The following is a 20739-nucleotide window of genomic DNA, read 5'->3' as shown; positions in this document are numbered from 1 at the left end:
AGTAGACTCCTCTGGTGATTCAGTAGCTAAGACTCTGAGCTCTGAAAGCAGGGGGCCTAGGTTCAATCTCTGGCCAGGGAACTAGATCCCACATGCCGCAACTAGAACCCAGAGCAGCCAAAAAAAAAAAAATACACAGAAAAATTGCACAAAAATGGTCTTAATGACCCAGATAACCACGATGGTGTGATCACTCACCTAGAGCCAGACATCCTGGAGTGTGAAGTCAAGAGGCCCTTAGGAAGTATTACTACAAATAAAGCTAGTGGAGTTAATGGAATTTCAGCTGAGCTATTTCAAATCCTAAAAGATGATGCTGTTAAAAGTGTTGCACTCAATATGCCAGCAAAAGGTCAGTTTTCATTTCAATCCCAAAGAAGGACAGTGCCAAAGAATGTTCAAACTACCACACAATTGCACTCATTTCACATGCTAGCAAGGTAATACTCAAAATCCTTCAAAGTAGGCTTCAACAGTATGTGAACCAAGAACTTCCAGATGTACAAGCTAGATTTCGAAAAGGCAGAGGAATCAGAGATCAAATTGCCAACATTCACTGGACTATAGAAAAAGCAAGGAAAGTCCAGAAAAACATCTACTTCACTGACTACACTAAAGCCTTTAACTGTGTGGATCACAACAAACTGTGGAAAATTCTTCAAGAGATGGGGATACCAGACCACCTTACCTGCCTCCTGAGAAACCTGTATGCAGGTCAAGAAGCAACACTTAGAACCAGACACGGAACAACGGACGGGTTCAAAATTGGGAAAGAAAGGAGTACATCAAGGCTGTCTACTGTCACCCTGCTTATTTAACTTATGTGCAGAGTACATCACGAGAAACGCTGGGCTGGATGAAGCTCAAGCTGGAATCAAGATTGCTGGGAGAAATATCAATAACCTCAGATATGCAGGTGCAGGTGACACCATTCTTATGGCAGAAAGTGAAGAGGAACTAAAAAGCCTATTGATGAAGTGAAAGAGGAGAATGAAAAAGCTGGCTTAAAATTCAACTTTCAGAAAACTAAGATCATGGCATCTGGTCTCAACCCTTCATGGCAAACAGACGAGGGGGGCGGGGGGGCGGCGGTGGGAAACAACTGAAATAGTGACAGACTTTATTTTCTTGGGCTCCAAAATCACTGTGGACAGTGACTACAGCCATTAAATTAAAAGACACTTCTTGGAAGGAAAGCTATGACCAACCTAGATAGCATATTAAAAAGCAGAGACATTACGTTGCCAACAAAGGTCCCTGTAGTCAAAGCTATGGTTTTTCCAGTAGTCACGTATGGATGTGAGAGTTGGACCATAAGGAAAGCTGAGCACCAAAGAATTGATGCTTTTGAACTGTGGTGTTGGAGAAGACTCTTGAGAGTCCCCTGGACTGCAAGGAGATCCAACCAGTCAATCCTAAAGGAAATCAACCGTGAACATACATTGGAAGGACTAACGCTAAAGCTCCAATACTTTGGCTACCTGATGTGAAGAGCTGACTCATTGGAAAAGACCCGGATACCGGAAAAGATTGAGGGTAGAGGAGAAAGGGGTGACAGAGCATGAGATGGTTGCATGGCATCACCAACTTAATGGACCTGAGTTTGAGCAAACTTTTGGAGGTAGTGAAAGACAGGGAAGCCTGGTGCGCTGCAGTCCATGGGGTTGCAAACAGTTGGACATGACTGAGAGACTCAACAAAAATAACAAGGCACTTATCATCCCACCTCACTTCCACCCCAGGGGCAAGGTTAATAAGGTACACTGAATAAAATGGTCAGTGATTTTATTTTTCCCCACAACCTCATTGTCCCCATTCAACATCAGCACCCAAATGTGCTCGCTCTTTCTATTGTACATCTGATTCCAGTTATGAGTCTTACTGTATCAGAGTAACCGGTATTCCAAGATCAAACACAATCTCTCATGTTAAAATATCAAGTCTACTTTATTACACACATTTTCTGTCTAGTTCTACGCGTGGGAATCTGGTGCCACAGCCAAGTCTTGGCTCATGTGGTGAAAATTCAGCCAACTATCTTACTTCTGCTTTTAGGTGCTTTACTGTTTTCCCTTTCAAATGAGTCATTCCCATTTTCTGGTTGTCCTCACTGAGTATCCAAAATCTACACAGTTCACAAAAATTCACATGTCATTACTGACTTAATTGAGAAGTTGAAAGAGGCTAACCTCATCTTCAATGGCACCCTACTCCAGTACTCTTGCCTGGAAAATCCCATGGACGGAGGAGCCTGGTGGGCTGCAGTCCATGGGGTCGCGAAGAGTCGGACATGACTGAGCGGCTTCACTTTCACTTTTCACTGTCATGCATTGGAGAAGGAAATGGCAACCCACTCCAATATTCTTGCCTGGAGAATCCCAGGGACAGAGGAGCCTGTTGGGCTGCCGTCTCTTGGGTCGCACAGTCAGACACAACTGAAGCGACTTAGCAGCAGCAGCAACCTCATCTTCTATTTTTAATAACCCCCAGAGAGTCTCCCATTTATAATATTTAACATTTATCACTTATCCTACAATAGAGAAAGCTAAAACTACATCTAAAAGGAAACATTAAAAGTAAGAACATCAGAGAAATATCTTAAAAATCAGGCCATGTGCTAACAGCAGCTGACCTGCTGGTCTCAGGCTGGGCTCTCTGGAGCAAATGCCTGGACAGAGTTTGGTGGTAAATGCTTCTTCGGGATGACATCTGTGAGGGGCAGGGGAGGATGCAGGCCTGGGCAGAGAGGGGCTGAACCGTGAGGTGGCCCCCGCCCGGGAGGCGTCCAGCGCTGCCTGGACTGGCACACAGGGCAGCACAGTCTGTGCTTCCGCTCCTGGGGGCTCAGTCCCCGCAAGTGCGCCGGGTGGGGAGGTCAGGGAGGACCTTACAGCTGGAGGGCCTCTGGGAGTCCAGCCCCTCCCTGAAGGGGCACGTGGGTGGGGCCTGAATGGATAGGGGATGCTCTGGTGATGGAGTTCCCACCTTGGGGTGGGGGTGGGGAGCTGTGTTTGGATTTCATCTGCTTATGTATTCCTCCTGAATATTCATTGGAAGGACTGATGCTGAAGCTCAAACTCCAATACTTTGGCCATGTGATTCGAAGAACTGACTCATTTGAAAAGACCCTAATGCTGGGAAAGATTGAAGGCGGGAGAAGGGGATGACAGAGGATGAGATGGTTGGATAGCATCACCGACTCTATGGACATGAGTTTGAACAAACTCCAGGAGTTGGTGATGGACAGGGAAGCCTGGTGTGCTGCAGTCCATGGGGTCACAAAGAGTTGGACACGACTGAGCGAAGGAACTGAACTGACTGGATGCATCCCTCAATGTTTGATAGTGAACTGTTTGGAATAATAAATACAATAACATAGGTGCCCATAAAAGACTGGCTTATCTGTCAGTGTGGAATTTTCAGGAATAAAACCACTTTACAAACCACCTGCCTTCCATCCCATAACCAGGCCCTCAAGAACTATCAATAACCTCAGGCGGACCTTATGAAAAGTCAGAGGCTGAAATGGTTTTGGGGTAAGGGATAAAAATACTTTCCTAATAATTCACATCCCACAGCCATGAAACTTAGGGATGTCCAAAATGCCAGGAGATACTAAAAACAAAAAACAAAACTAAACCTAATATATACTTAGAAAGTCGGGCAAAAGCAGTCTGTTACATTAACTCCTTGGCATCACAGGGTTTCTGATCGCGGTCATGAATATCCAGGAGGAACGCTCAAGTTTTCAGACAGAGAAACTGCAGACTGGCTGCTTTCAGTGGATGCACAGGAAACCAAGGCACAAAATGCAACCAACCCAGGGCGGGAACCTGTGGGCAGAGCCTGCTGTCCTGTCCCACCCCAGCCCTGGGCTCAGAAGCCCGGACCAGTCACAGCACTGCTCACATCACCCTCCCCTCCCCCAACCAAGTAAGATAAGGGAGCAGAACCCAAGAGTCAAAACAAAGATGTCTAAGAGGAGCAGGGAGGTTGGATATTCAAGGACTTGCCTCATGAAAGAGACTTGCTCCAAAGGGATACGAAAGCCATCGGAATCAGTATTAAAACAAGTGTTTTAACACTTCAAACTGGGAGCTAATCAAACAGTCTATTTCTCAAGATTAATGGTGCATAAGATTCTTTTGTTGAATACAGGCATGAACTAACCAAACGACCTCCAAGAATCCTAAAAACTATATTCTCTTTGATATTAGTAACTCAGAGTTTCATTAGTAAGGAAAGGGCTTTCTTAACAGAGCACGTATGACAGATGTCTGCAGACACTAACTGGAACGTCAACTGAACAGATCATCCAGCCAATCTGGGGAAATGCTAGCTTTACTGAAGCTAAATATTTTGCTTGCTCCAAGAGTTCAGAGGCCTTAGTAAGTGAACGTGTCTTATGAATTCCTGTCAGAAAAACAGTATAAAACATCTCCCACTCAAACTGACTTGGCTAGAGCATATTTTCCCCTGAACACATCTCAGGGTTGGATTTTCAAGAAAACACTGATGTTTCAAGAAACAACACAACATTTTTTTAAAAAAGAAAAGGTAAATCTGTGCTGATCCCTACAGAGACCTAACTTTCTTGGGATCAACCACACATCGTTCTACAACTTTTTTCACTTAATAATGAGATAAACCTCACTCACTCAACGAAATAGCCTCACTGGTTTGGGAAGGCAGGAGCGGGATGGGCTGGGGGATGGGGACTGACAGACACGACCGTGCAGAAAAGAGAGCTGATGAGAGCCTGCTGAAAGGCACAGGGGGCTCTCCTCAGCGCTCTGTGGTGACCCGAGCGGGAAGGAAACCCCAGGAGAGGGGGTGTGTGTGTAGACGTAAAGCTGCGGGCACTGCACCACACAGCAGAGACACAAGGCTGCAAAGCAAATACACGCCCATCAAGACTTAAAAATAAACGCAGACTCTCTCTAGGCATTCCGGCCCTGAAGGCGTTAAGAGGCTGCCCGGGACGCAGAGCAGGGAAAGCCCGCTGGGAAAGTCCTCACTGGGAGGGCGGGGGTCAGGGACTGCTGAAGGGCGGCGTCTGGGTGCTCAGGCCCGGGAAGGGCTGGACGACAGGCGGCGGCACCGCAGAGGCGGCGGCACCGCAGAGGCTGCATCACCGGGAAGGGCGCTGGGCGTGGAGAGGGAGGCGCCGCCGCGGGGCAGCCAGGCAGGCAGCACCCGGCTGGGAGCCGGGGGAGCCCGGAGCCCGTAGCCCGTACCCCGTACCGGGGCGGAAGGCACCCAGATCCGGCGCACCTTCCAGGGAGCCCGGGGAGGGACGTAGGGGTCCCGCAACAGCCACAGCGCGGCTTTCGGAGCCGCAGCCTCTGAGGAGCGAGGGGGCCCAAAACTGGAGAGGCGTCCGAGGAGTTTCCAGAAATAGGATTCCAGAAGGTTCCACGAAGAACTGAGGCGGGGAGAGGAGGGCGGGCGGGGGCTGGGAGCTGGGTGCCTGGGGACGGGCGGCGCGGCTGTGGGTGGGGCGGGGCGTCATCGATGGAGGGCACCGGGGGTTCCTCTGTGCTTTCAGGGTGTTTCCACTTTACGCCGCCGGCCGGGGCCCCTGAACTGGAGATGGCCACGCGTTCCTCACCACGTCTCACCAGCCGGGCTGCCTGACTTCTCCGAACACCTTACTCCCCTGCCCGACCAGCCCTAAGCACAAAACAGACAGGAACATCAATTCAGACCTTAATGAACCTACATTTCTACTCTAGGGGCGGAGCCCACAAAATTTAAAGTAATAAAAGAATTGTGTCCCCTGCTCAGTTTCAACTCAAATATTTTTAAAAAAAAATCCAGATACCACTTTTGTCCATTAAGGTGGTCCTAGTAGCTGCCTCTGTTCCCGTAAATTAAGACCAAATACATTTAGCAGATGCTTCTGCACAGGCCAATGTAGAACAGTGTTCAATAAACAAAGCAAAAATAATTCAGATCAGTTGTAACAGGAATACACGACACAGGGTTTTTCAGAAAGACCACAACTGTGTCCACAGTAAGGTGACTGCTTTTGAAAAATGTACAAAAAAATCAAAACAAAAGCATGGATTTAAGCTGTTACAGTATCTTTTAAAAAGTCATTATTAGAGTTAATGAAAATATAGTTAAAATTCACTGTTAAAAAAAACAAGGCTAAATTTGGCTTTTCTAGTTTAAGAACATTTTTTTAATTTAATTTTATTTTTAAACTTTACATAATTGTATTAGTTTTGCCAAATATCAAAATGAATCCACCACAGGTATACATGTGTTCCCCATCCTGAACCCTCCTCCCTCCTCCCTCCCCATACCATCCCTCTGGGTCATCCCAGTGCACTAGCCCCAAGCATCCAGTATCCTGCATCGAACCTGGACTGGCATCTCGTTTCATACATGATATTTTACGTTTCAATGCCATTCTCCCAAATCTTCCCACCCTCTCCCTCTCCCACAGAGTCCATAAGACTGTTCTATACATCTGTGTCTCTTTTGCTGTCTCGTACACAGGGAACATTTTAAATCTGATGAAAACTTGAAATGATCCTGAGTATTACTCAGTAAAATTACTTATTTTCTAACAATTGGTTAAAAGTATGCACAGTCCCCGGCTTCTACCTGCAGTATGGCACTTAAGAAATGAAACATGGTAAAACAATGATTTACACTGAGGAGAACGTTTGCCTGTGCACACCAGGAAATACATGAAAGTTCACCAAAAAGAGAAGTCACATATGAGCTGTCGGAAAGTCACACAGCACACCACACACAACCTTGTCAATTTTGGCCACTTCTTCCAACACGATGAATTTCAGAAAGAGTCCAGGGGGGAAGCGACAGGGGAATACATGTGAAATGATACCATTTTATATTTAAGAGTAAAAACACACAGAACACAGAAGAGAAGGTCCGGGCTTCACTGATAGCCTGGAACATTGGCTCGGAGCTGTGTAAAGCACCGGCCTCAGGGTTTACTGGCTCCTGTTTAAAAACAAACAAAACCCCCAAGCCTCACCAGATTAATACTCTTGTGGGTGAAATGAAAGGATGGTTGGGATTTACCTTAAAAATATTGCAGGGAAAAAAAAAAAACCCAACAACTAAGTTCTTTGCATCAGGTGGCCAAAGTATTGGAGACTTCATCATCAGTCCTTCCAATGAATATTCTGGACTGATTTCCTTTAGGACTGACTGGTTGGATATCCTTGCAGTCTAGGGGACTCTCAAGAGTCTTCATCAACACCACAGTTTGAAAGCATCAGTTCTTTGGCACTCAGATTTCTTTATGGTCCAACTCTCACATCCATACATGACTACTGGAAAAACCATAGCTTTAACTATACAGACCTTTGTTTGCAAAGTAATGTCTCTGCTTTTTAACATGCTGTCTAGGTTGGTCATAGCTTTTCTTCCGAGGAGCAAGTGTCTTTTAATTCCATGGCTGCAGTCACCATCCTCAGTGACCTTGGAGCCCAAGAAAATGAAGCCTGTCACTGTGTCCATTTTTTCCCCATCAAACTGCCATGAATGGAAGGGACTAGATCCCATGATCTTAGTTTTTTAAATGTTGACTTTTAAGCTAGATTTTTCACTCTCTTCTTTCACCTCCATCAAGAGGCTCTTTAGTTCCTCCTTGCTTTCTGCCATAAGGGTGGGGTCATCTGCATATGTGAGGTTATTGATACTTCTTTCAGCAATCCTGATTCCAGCTTTTTACACAACATATGTGGTAGAAAAAGAGAAGCTAAAGGATGGAGCCTGGCAGGGAGGTGGTCAAGTTCAGGACACGGATGTGGGAGGGGATGGGACCAAAACACAGTACCTTCTCACTTATATCTCTGGAAATACTGTGCCATTTGATCATGATCTGGTTGGTGCATACCAAGCAATCTCGGTGCCACTTAGAACTGAGACTGGTAAACTCACCACCTGAGAAATTCTTAAATTCCATTAATGATTTAAATGAACGCAACATCTGAACTGTGGTGTTGAGAAGACTCTTGAGAGTCCCTTGGACTGTATGGAGATCCAACCAAGTCAATCCTAAAGGACATCAGTCCTGAATGTTCACTGGAAGGACCGATGCTGAAGCTGAAACTTCAATACTCTGGCCACCTGATACGAACAACTGACTCACTGGAAAAAGACCCTGATGCTGGGAAAGATTGAAGGCGGGAGAAGGGGACGACAGAGGATGAGATGGTTGGATGGCATTACTGACGTGATGGACATGAGTTTGAGTAAACTCCAGGAGTTGGTGATGGACAGGGAGGCCTGGTGTGGTGCAGTCCATGGGGTCGCAAGAGTCGGACATGACTGAGCAACTAAACTGAACTGAACATCTGAAACCTGGGTTTGATGTGCATAGCTGGGATAAGGTAAGGCGGAGCCTTCAGGCTGTAAACTTTGCATAGTTCTGGGCAGGATTTTACTAGACTTCTACACTCTGATAATTCAGGAGTCAGACGAGCCATCGGCAGCACGCGGGTTGGCGCTCCCCTCCTCTCCTGGTCCATTGGCTGTGGACCCTCTGTGTACCAGCCACGCCAATCTGCTCCTGACCCAACTCTCCCTCCTTCTCTCCTTTCCTGGACCTTCCAGAGGCCACAAGCTCATGTGAATGAAACGAAACACCTCCCTCTCCACCTTTCTTTACCGTGGTGAACGGAAGGCTCGGTCCAGTTCAAAATCCTGGAGGTGACGAAAGCACCCGCTGCTAGCTGCAGACCCATCTCCATGCACATATACCATCCCTCCCTCCCCAAACCCTCCACCCGCACCTTAAATTAAGGGCCACTGCTTAGCCTCTTGACTGGCCCACGTTCCAACTAAGCCTTCCTCTGTATCCCCCATCTCGATAAGAGGTCAGCTCTGGTTTCTCCTGTTCTCACCCCTGATGTAAAGTCAGTTCCTTCCATCAACTCCCTCCTCCTCTCTTGAAATCACCCACCTCTCATGATACCCCCCAGCAACTCATTAAGAGTCTGGCAGTCATTATTATCTCTCACCTGGGCCACTAACGTTGGTCTCTTCCCTGGTCTCGCAGTGTAAAGAAAGGACCCAGTATTCTCTGCAGGCCTCACTGCTAGACCCTGTGCCACTAGGGGTTGTAATACTTTCCCTTCACCGAATCCTTACAATAACCATATTCTCTGCATAGTACTATTTCCTACAAATGAGGACACTCAGGCTTGTGTGTGTGTGTGCGCGCGTGCAGTTACTCGTGTCCAGCTCTTTGCAACCCCATGGACTGTAGCCCACCAGGCTCCTCTGTCCATGGGATTTTCCAGGCAAGAATACTGGAGCAGGTTGCTATTTCCCCCCTCCAAGGGATCTTCTTGACTCAGGGATCAAACCTGTGTCTCCTGCATCGCAGGTGGATTCTTTTACCACTGAGCCACCAGGGAAGCCCCACCCAGGCTTGGAGATGTTCGATAATTTGCCCAAAACCACTCTGGTGACAAGTGGCAAGGATTCATACACAAATATTTGGATTCCAAAGCCGTGTTCTTTCCATCACTCACCCCTCCATGCTGTTTTCTGAGGAAGGTGGAGATTTCCTATCCCACTTCCTTAAGAAGTGTGCTGCTAGGATGTACTCTCTAATTTGAGATTACAACATGGCTTCACAGGAACCATGCAAAAACACAAGTGAAAGCTTCAAGATGTCAGTGTGTGATAACGGGCCCAAAGGACTGCAAACCAATAGGTCAAGGAAGATCTGGCCAATTCATGAACTGGACGTTTATTCATAGTTATATCCTTATTTGTTTGTATATTCACTTATTAGTATTTGAATATGAATTATTTAAATGTTTCACTTTTTAAATCAAAGTATTCTTAATGATACTAGAACAAGGGTTAATATCTTATAAACGTAGACCAACAATTTGTACGTTCAATTCTTAGGGTTCTATCTGTACATCACCAGGAAAGGCATTTACTACCTGACCTCCATTATTGAAATTTGTATACTTACTTATAAAATGTAAATGTGTATTATTTCATTTCTATATAGAACTAAGGGCTTAACTACAATAAAGTTCAAACAATTACAGTTGACAAAAGCATAAAAAATTCCAATTAATATCCTAATAGATGTCTTTCTAGGAACATTAGCTGAGTTTTGCCTCCACTTAGTCATTCAAAACCATTAAATCTATGCTTAGAAAGAGAATCTAAATACACACACAGATGGGAAATGGGTTCTGCTTTTTCTCAATCACTTCAGAGTCAAGTTCCCAAGGCCTGAATCATAAGTGCTCAAACAGTCTTGTTTATGTCTTTACTCAAAGCTAGTAATTAAACATTTGGGCCATTTAAAGACTACGTTCAGTTAACACAAATTTACCACTGTGCTAAGTCACTATAGTCATGTCTGACTCTTTGTGACCCTATGGACTGTAGCCCACCAGGTTCCTCTGTCCATGGTATTCTCCAAGCAAGAATACTAGAGTGTGTTGTTATGCCCTCCCCTCCAGGGGATCTTCCGGACCCAGGGAGCGAACCCCCATCTCCTGTGACTTCTGCATTGCAGGCGGATTCTTTACCTACCACATGACCCATCAATTCCACTATTAGGGATCTACCCCCCGCTAAAAAGAAGATGTATGTCCATCCAAAGACCTGTACATGGATGTTCACAGCACACATTACATATAAAAGCCAAAAAGTGGAAGAACCCAAATGCCCACCAACAGGTGAATGGATAAGCAAGACATCCTTACTCATACAAAAGAAAACACTAAGGCAATAAAAAATGAAGTACAGATACATGCCACAGCATGGATGAACCTCAAACACAGATGGGGAAACAGTGGAAACAGTGGCAGACTTTATTTTTTGGGGCTCCAAAATCACTGCAGATGGTGACTGCAGCCATGAAATTAAAAGATGCTTACTCCTTGGGAGGAAGGTTATGTCCAACCTAGATAGCATATTCAAAAGCAGAGACATTACTTTGCCAACAAAGGTTCGTCTAGTCAAGGCTATGGTTTTTCCTTTGGTCATGTATGCATGTGAGAGTTGGACTGTGAAGAAGGCTGAGTGCCGAAGAATTGATGCTTTTGAACTGTGATGTTGGAGAAGACTCTTGAGAGTCCCTTGGACTGCAAGGAGATCCAACCAGTCCATTCTGAAGGAGATCAGCCCTGGGATTTCTTTGGAAGGAATGATGCTAAAGCTGAAACTCCAATACTTTGGCCACCTCATGTGAAGAGTTGACTCCTTGGAAAAGACTCTGATGCTGGGAGGGACTGGGGGCAGGAGAAGGGGACGACAGAGGATGAGATGGCTGGATGGCATCACTGACTCGATGGACGTGAGTCTGAGTGAACTCCGGGAGTTGGTGATGGATAGGGAGGCCTGGCGTGCTGGGATTCATGGGGTCGCAAAGAGTTGGACACGACTGAGCAACTGAACTGAACTGAACTGAAGTGAAAACCAGAAGAAAAAGACCACATGTTACATGATTCCATTTATCATGAAATGTACAGAACCGGTAAACTAGAGAGGCAGGAAGTGGACTCCTGCTTGATGGGGGCGGAGAGTTGGGGGATCCAGTGGGGGGAGTGGGGAGTGAGAGGAGGCAGGCCTCACCCCAAAGGGATCCTTTGGGGCAAAGGAAATGTTCTAAAACTGGATTGTAGTGATGGCTGCGCAACTCTAATTTTACTAAAAATTACTGAATTATACATTTAAAACAAGTGAATGTTATGGTATGTGAATTATACCTCAATAAAACTGTTACGGAAAAAAAGACAGCTTTAAAGCATGCTAGCTACAAATTGTTCTGGATCAAATTCGGGTCACTCACAGCAAGGAATGGATCTTTACAAAATGACCAGGTTCTGGATATGCGGGAGCCTTAGCATGAAAAGCAGTATTACTGGGTGTTCCACTGGAAAGAAAGCTTTAAGAACTGCCATCTAATATGTTACCAATAGAGGGGCTCAAATTTTCCTGCAACATAAAATATTTAAAAGACAGCTGAAGTACCTGCAGAGTTGTCACTAGGCAGAGACGTTTTACTGTGTGGAGGGTCTGGAAGAAGTCACTCCAGACTACAATGCCCAAGAAGGCTCTACAAAGTCTGCGCTTTGAACGCTTCTCAGGTGGGATCTGAGGGGTTTTGCCCGAGAAGAGCGAGAGGCAGAAAAGCAAAGGGCAGGAGGTTGAGTTTTGGGGGGCTCGGGCTAGAGCTTTGGAGAGAGGAGGGGGCGTCTGTAGTAAGAGGACACGAGGCCTTTATTCTGAGTGGGCAACAGAGTCCTGCAAGGTTCCGGAGCAGGGATGTGATGTTAGAGACATTCGGCCAATAGCCCGGTGAAGCTGGGATGAAAGGAGACCTCAGCACGGTGAAATTAACTTAAAGACACACGGAGCACATGGAGCGGAAGGGGTGGCGCCAGCGAAAACACCCAGGATAAGAGTCTCTCAGACTTGGACTTTCAGATCTCCAAAAACGTACCTCTGGATTCCGGAATCCGACAGACACTTCATGACAAAAGTCAAAACGACTGAACTGTTGCTGGTGGAGGTGTTCACTCTGTAGGCAGTAATCGGCTGTATCCGAAAACGCCGCCGGTGCATTGACCCATCCACCCAGCCATCTCACTTCTAGCAACCTATCCCAAGATAAAGTGGCCACAAGTGACAAGAAGTTGTACACTCAAGTTTAGTCACCACAGAAGACTGGAAATCAACCTGAAGCCCGCCCAGAGAGGCTGGGAGCACTGAATGATGGCTGGTCCCACACACACAGCATCCTTGTAACTTTGACTGAGCCTAGCTCACTCCCCCAGTTAGGGGCGAGGCAGTGGACCACAGGGGTTCTGGGACCACCTCTGACTTTGCCACCAGGAAACCACAGATATTCTTCTTACTCCAGGACAGTTATTGCCAGTATCATTTCTGCTCATCAATCAACTGGTGATGCCATCCAACCATCTCATCCTCTGTCATCCCCTGTCATCCCCTTCTCCCGCCTGCTCTTTCCCAGCATCAGGGTCTTTTCCAATGAGTCAGTTCTTCCCAGGTGGCCAAAGTATTGGGGTTTCAGCTTCAGCATCAGTCCTTCCAATGAATATTGAGGACTGATTTCCTTTAGGACTGGTTGAATCTCCTTGCAGTCCAAGGGACTTCTCAAGAGTCTTCTCCAACACCACAGTTCAAAAGCAGCAATTCTTCGTTGCTCAGCTTTCTTTCCAAGGAGACAAATCCTTCCTGAGACTCCAAAACCAAGGAGCACGACTAGTCAGACTCACTTAGAAGGGGAACACTTGGTTCCTTCGCTAATTCAATTCTCAATTGAAGTTAAAGATCCAAATGCCAGCTTCTCAGAGTTTTTAAATAAGACATTGTAAGTAAAAAGGCCTACTTCTATGCCTGGTACCTAGTAGGAACTCCCCAATTGATGATGATCTTCCTTCCTTCTTAAAAAATAACCATAGTAGGAGATGATCATTAAAAACCCATCTGACTCATCTGATCTTAGTCAGAAAAATGATTAAAACCCGTTAAACGCAAGGACACTTTTGGTATGTTGAACATTTTTCGTGTAATATTTGCAAAGCCCTCCTGAAAAATAAAAGCAGAGCAAAACTATAAAGTTCCTAGAAGATCACAAGGGAGAAACCCTAGATGAGCCTGGGTAAAGGTGTGGCCTTTTAGACACAAAATCAAAGGCTGGGTCCACGAAAGAAATCACTGACCAGCTGCACTTCACTGAAATGAAAAACATCTGCTCTGAGAAAGACACTGTCAAGAGAATGAGAAGACAAGCCACAGGCTGGGACAGAACACTGGCAATAGACACATCTGAGAAACAACTGTTAACCAAAATACACAAAAAATTCTTAGGACTCAGTAAGAAAACCATTTGATTAAAAAATGGGCCAAAGGCTTCACTAGAGGAGAAATACAGATCGTAAATAACCATATGAGAAGCTGCTCCACATAATATCATCATCAGGAAAACGCAAATTAAAATACTGAGACACCCCTACACACCTACTGCATGCTCAGTCGCCTCAGTCGTGTCTGCCTCTTTGTGACCCCATGGACTGCAGCCTGCCAGGCTCCTCTGCCCATGGGATTCTCTAGGCAAGAATGCTGGAGTGGGTGCCATTCTCCTCTCCAGGGGATCTTCCCGACCCAGGGATCCACCCTGAGTCCCTGATGTCTCCTGCATTGCAGGCGCATTCTTTTTCACTAGTGCCACATGGGATGCCCACACACCTACCAGAATGGCCAACATTTGGAACAATGACAAACACCAAATGCTGGTGAGAGAGAAAAGCAGCAGGAACTCCTTCATGCTGGTGGGAAAACAATATGGTGTGGCCACTTTAGAAGGCACCGTGGGTTTCCGACAAAACTAAACACGCTCTGAGTGTACATTTCAGCAATTAATTGTGCTGCTATTTACCTAAAGGAGGTGAAAACTAATGTCCAATGAAAACCCTCACACAGATGTTTACAGTGCCTTTTTTCATAGTTGTCAAAACCTGTAAGCAAGCAAGATGTCCCTCAGGGGGTCAGCGGATAAATAAATAAACTGTGGTCCCTCCAGACCATGGAATATTATTTAGCACTAAACAGAAATGAGCCATCAAGCCATGAGAAGACATGGAGGACCCTTAAAGGCACATGACTAAGTGAGAGAAGCCATTCTGAGAAGGCTACATAGACTATATGTATTGTGTGACTCCAACTGTACAACATTCTGGAAAAGGCAAAACTAAGGAGACAGTAAGAAGTTGCCCAGGTGGCTCAGTGGTAAAGAATCTGCCCAAACACAGAAAAGGTGGGTTCGATCCCTGGGTCAGGAAGATCCCCTGGAAAAGGAAATGGTAATCCAGTATTTATGCCTGGGAAATCCCATGGACAGAGGAGCCTGGTGGGCTGTAGTCCATGGGTTGGCAAAAATCAGACAGGACTGAGGGACTAAAGCACACATCACAGGAAGTCGACAGTAGTTGCCAGGAACTTAGCGGAGGGGCAAGGAGGTAAATATGCAAAGCACAGAGGATTTTTAGGGCAATGTAACTATTCTGTATGCTACTGTAATGATGAATAATGTTGTTATACACTGGTCCACACCACCAAGAGTGAATCCTAATGTAAACTATGGACTTTGGGTGACTATGTGTTAATGCTGATTTGCTTGTAACAAATATACCACTCTGGTGGGGGATGCTGAAAATGGGGGAGTCTGTGTATGTGGGGGCAGGAGGGATACAGGAAATCTCTACACCTTCCTCTTAGTTTTGCTGGGAACCTACAACTGCTTTAAAAAAGAAACAAGTCTTAAAAAAAAAAAATCAAAAAAATGAAAGTAGAGGCTCACTTTTGATCTTTAGGTTTTGCTCATAAAATAACTTGCATTTTATAACCTAGAAAACCTGATAAACAGAAAGCTAATGCTGAATATTAAATACTATATTTGCTCATTTTTCTTAACTGAAAATCAGTCTATTTTGCTAATTATTGCTATCTGAATAATGAATATGTTAATAACTGGATTTTACATTTATACCTGTTACTGTAAAAATGGAAAATATATCAATAACTGAAGTTCTTCTTTGTAAACAAAATATCTCACCCAGAACCTTCAGATTTAATAAAAGTAATACTGATCATGGGCTCTGCTCTGTGGCTCAAAAGCAGGGGTCTAATTCACAGCTGAATCCTCGGCACCAAACAGAGTGCCCTGGCACAGTGGAGGTGCTCCAGAAATACTGGGTGCATGGCGACTCCAGATATTCACAGGACTCATCTAAATCCCTGATGATGCTTTAAAAAGCCTCCAAACCCGCCCAGCCCTTCAGCATACAGAACTACAGAGAGGTACGCTAGAGCATGTTAATTACATGTCACTTCATTTTCTACCAGCACAGTAACAGTACTGAGAAAAACGGGGGTGAGGAGAGGCACACCATTTACATTATGTATAATATTTAAGGGAAATTACTCAAATAGGCAATTAAAACGATAAAACTGATGGGACGGGAAGTGAAGAACAGAGCCCAGGACCCACCATTCTGGGGTAGGATGTGAGCAAACATATTTAAAGCTCCATGGGTTTGTTCTATGAGATCTCCTACTTTCTAAAAACTAGTAGAAGCTTTGAAATTACTAGGCCCTCAAACTTACACTAAATGAGGAAATACAGCTACCGTGCCCTTGAGATCATTGCCCTTTTAATTCTACAAATAAAGAAATACGCTAATTCAACTCAGTCCCCAGAACACACACAATTTTATAACTATGAGGAATTTTGGATGTCATTAAGTATGGAATTTTGTCCTATGAACATCATAGGAATTAAGATACAATTTTTACTTTTGGTACTTGAATAATTAATAGGTCTTTTTAAATTCTAAAAATCCACACAAAAGCACTCAAAGCCTTAAGTATTGTTAAAGTTCAAGTTGATTCTTAATTCAGTCAGTATATATACTCTTCCTACTCTAATGACTATGTGGCCCAGTGGACTGACACAAGCATGCCTGGCATCACTGCTTCAGGAAACCTGAAGATGACCAAACCACTTGATACTCAACAGGTACTATACAGACAGCAGCCCGGCGTGCTACAGTCCATGGGGTCAAAGAGTCGGACACAACTGAGCGACTGAACTGAACTGACTATACAGACTGACTTGTTTGTCCACGTAAACTAGTTTTAACTGTTAAGGACCAAGTTTCAGCTCTCCGTTTCAGCACAATGCTTTCACAGGCATATTAATTCAGCTTGCTGAATTAATCTAGCTTGCTGCTTGCATGTATTTCAATTTCAAGCATTTTCATTCACTTTAAAACAAGGGGGAAAAATTATTACATTTGATAATGATTATCTACACCATGCACGTTTTTCAAACTGAGGACTGCAATCCATTAACATGTAGGCCACGAACCCAGCTTCAGTTCGGTTCAGTTCAGTTCAGTTCAGTGGCTCAGTCATGTCCGACTCTTTGCGACCCCATGAATCGCAGCACGCCAGGCCTCTCTGTCCATCACCAACTCCCGGAGTTCACTCAGACTCACGTCCATCGAGTCAGTGATGCCATCCAGCCATCTCATCCTCTGTCGTCCCCTTCTCTTCCCACCCCCAGTCCCTCCCAGCATCAGAGTCTTCTCCAATCAGTCAACTCTTTGCATGAGGTGGCCAAAGTATTGGAGTTTCAGCTTTAGCATCATTCCTTCCAAAGAACACCCAGGACCGATCTCCTTTAGGATGGACTGGTTGGATCTCCTTGCAGTCCAAGGAACTCTCAAGAGTCTTCTCCAACACCACAGTTCAAAAGCATCACTTCTGCGCTCAACATTCTTTATAGTCCAACTCTCACATCCGTACATGACCACTGGAAAAACCATAGCCTTGACTAGACAGATCTTTGTTGGCAAAGTAATCTCTCTGCTTATGAAACCAGCTTAGTCAATGGTAACTGGAACTTTTCAAAAAAGAGAAAAAAGAGCTCATAGAACATAACAAGGATTACTCAGAGCCATCTTTAATTCAATTATGTCTGTGTATATATAGAGTTAACCTACAAAATGTATTTCTTACTATAGAAACAATTCAAAAGGCACACGGTGACAAGACTCTCTGAGAGAGTTAACACAGAAGTGCACGTGGATGTCTGAGGGGACATTTCTGGCTCTGTAACTTACAATCTATATGAGCTTGGGCAGATTCCTTAACTTATAATGCCTATAATGACCTGCAATGATTACACTACCTATCTCACAAGGCTGTTGTGAGGCATAGATGAGTTATGCAAAGAAACTGTTAAGGGTACCAGACACGGTAAGCATCTGCTACTTTCCACGTTAACACTTCAACTTCAACACTGGAAAAGATCCTGATGCTGGGAAAGACTGAGAGTAGGAGGAGAAGCGGGTAACAGGATGAGACGGTTGGATGGCATCATCGACTCAATGGGCTTGAGTTTCAGCAAACTCTGGGAGACAGTGAAGGACAGGGAAGCCTGGTGTGCTGCATCTGTGGGGTCGCAAAGAGCTGGACATGACTTAGTGACTGAACAACAAAGGTTATCTGTCTTTGAAACCCCTAACACAGTATTTAAATAAAACAACAAAAAACTCAGGGGGAAATATCAAACTTAGAGTGCTTATTTTTTAAGTCAAAATGAAGTGATGTTGCCGGCAAACTGCACGATACTCTTGGACAACAGAACACCAGGGGTACCTCCCCAAATTCCCACCAAAGCGGACCCACCATCAGAAGACAGGGAGCCTCGAGTTCTGACCGACCCGGGGATCCAGCCAGAGGCAGCTGCTCAAAGTTCAGCTTTTCTTTGAAATCTCATTCATTCTTAAAATTCAGCTGGTTCTCTGATTCCACCACCAAATGCACTTAAAAAAAAAAAAAAGCTTTAAAAACAGTAGCTGGCAAAATGTTTCCTCCCCGAGCTGGTGGGTGAACTGCTGCTGGGAGGGGTCCACAGAGTCTGCACCCCGGCCACCCCCTGCCGTCCTGGTGCCACAGTATCGTTGGGACCCGGGCCAACGCAGGCAGAAACACAGCAGGTTGCCTTCACCGCTGAGACAGTCAGGGTGCTGGCGGCACGGGGGACAGCTGCAGGCCACCGAGAGTGAAGTCTAGATGCCTTCGGCCGGCGAGGCAGCATGGCATGTCACGACCAGACGACACAGGTCTCTCCTCCTCAGTAAAGGATGCTACCACGCAGACGGTCACTTTCGTCTCCATGAAACATTTCAAAGCTCAGGTCTCACAATCCTGTTCCACTAATGGCCAGATTTCCCCACGTGGCGCACGCTCTGCCCCGTACTTGGCCAGCGCTGGGCCCTGAAATACCATCTGCTGAGTCAGCAGATTTTGAAAGTTATCACGTCACTAAGTGAACAAGATCATTCAGCTAATCCAGGTGTTTCAAGCCTTTTCATTCCTTTTCTTTCCCCTACTCCAAATACATTAACTTTAAGTTCAAAACTCATGACCAGCAGCTCCCTCTAGCTAAGTGAATTTTCAAGACATTTCCCACTTCACTACAAATTGGTTCAAAAAGAATACACAGTCCCTCCTCTACACTCAATCTGATTTGGAGCTTCCACATTTGATTTGTTCTGAATAGTTTACCCATTCCTTCACCTTCCTGAGGTCTGAGAGATCTGCTGGCGCTGTCTTCAGGTGCCTGGACAGCGCTCTGGCCACCCAGGGTGGTAAAGAGCCCGAGGCACCCACTGCTCCGAGGGGTCTGAACCCTACCCCACTCCGTACACATGTGCAATCAAAGCTGCCCAGTCCTGTTCAACTCTGTGTGACCCCACGGACTGTAGCCCAGCAGGCTCCTCTGTCCATGGGATTCTGCGGGCAAGAATACTGGAGTGGGTTGCCATGCCCTTCTCCAGGGGATCTTCCCAACCTAGGGATCCAACATGGGTGTCCGGCACTGCAGAAAGATTCTTTACTGTCTGAGCCTGACTTGATGATAATGTGTCCTGTTGAAAATGTTCTTTCCAGCTATGACAACATCAAGTAGTCAGAGATTTATAAATACCCGGCAAAGGATAAGAAGAGATACATAACACACTAAAGTGCTGTATTTAAACCTGGGCTTTGCACCTATCAAGGACAAACAGATTAAATTCAGTCTCTCAATTATCTGAGTAAGTCTTCTGGGTTCCTGAACACATGCCATTTGATAACCTTCAATAAAGGCTTTTTCCTTTTTTTGTGGCAGGAGGGGGATTTAAAAAAAATCCTGCTCCCCAATCTGACTCAAAACAATCCGGCCATGTCTGTAACAAAGGTAAAAATTTGGTAAAACCTGTAACAGCTTCACCTAAGAAAACGATTCTGAAACTGACTGAAGCTTCTGGCATTTTTTTACTTGTGTTTGTTTTTAGATGAACTGATACTAGTCATATGTTTAAGTTGCAAAAACTTGTAGTGAATTTCTTTCATAATGTGCACTAACTTGTTTTTATGGTCACTGTAGAAGTACTGGCATTTTTTCAGGTTACTGTTTTAGGGACAGAAGAGAAAAAGCAGCTCCTTTCACTTCTACAGTAAGAATAAAGAACATCCTACATATTGAGATTGGTATTGATCTCTACTACCTGTGATGGGGGCGGTACTGTTCTCTCTACAGTCAAGCTCAAGTTTAGCAGGGGAAACCTCAGAGAAATGTCTATCAAAATTCATGACTTCACATTAATTTACTGCAGTGTTAGAGAAGACTCTTGAGAGTCTGGTGGACTGCAAGGAGATCCAACCAGTCAATCCTAAAGAATCAGTCCTGAATATTCACTGGAAGGACTGATGTTGAAGCTGAAACTCCAATACTTTGGCCACCTGATGAGAAGAACTGACCCATTGGAAAAGACCCTGATGCTGGGAACAATTGAAGGTGGGAGGAGATGGGGACGACAGAGGATGAGATGGTTGGATGGCATCACCAACTTAATGGACATGAGTCTGAGTAAACTCCAGGAGTTGGTGATGGACAGGGAGGCCTGGTGTGCTGCAGTTCAAGAGGTCACAAAGAGTCTGAAACGACTGAGTGATCGTATATTTTCTCAAGCAAAGTTTTCAAGCTTATACTTCAAATAGCTTATTTTTAAAACCATCAAATCATGTTCCCAGTTGAAAATAAAGTATCTTTTTAAAAGAACATCAAAATCACAAAGTGCAGGTTTCCTCCAGTTTACCAAGTACTCACATATATAAGAAAGGGAACTTTAGAGGACACGA

General features: G+C 45.1%; 1 protein-coding gene across 4 annotated transcripts in view; it reads right to left on the bottom strand.

The window, feature by feature from the left end:
- Positions 1-20739, bottom strand: part of CUL1 (cullin 1) — an 87964-nt gene that overhangs the window by 56196 nt on the left and 11029 nt on the right. The window contains exon 1 of one of the 4 annotated variants that reach the window (XM_070369079.1): positions 5275-5412. The exons of the other annotated variants lie outside the window; for them this stretch is intronic. The gene's annotated coding sequence lies outside the window, so the exon portion shown is untranslated. Of the gene's footprint in view, positions 1-5274; positions 5413-20739 lie in introns of those variants that run through there. 4 annotated transcript variants of the gene reach the window in all.

Source organism: Bos mutus, chromosome 4, assembly GCF_027580195.1.
Source record: "Bos mutus isolate GX-2022 chromosome 4, NWIPB_WYAK_1.1, whole genome shotgun sequence".
NCBI classification, from domain to species: Eukaryota; Metazoa; Chordata; class Mammalia; order Artiodactyla; family Bovidae; genus Bos; species Bos mutus.
This window is presented reverse-complemented; position numbering and strand designations above follow the sequence as displayed.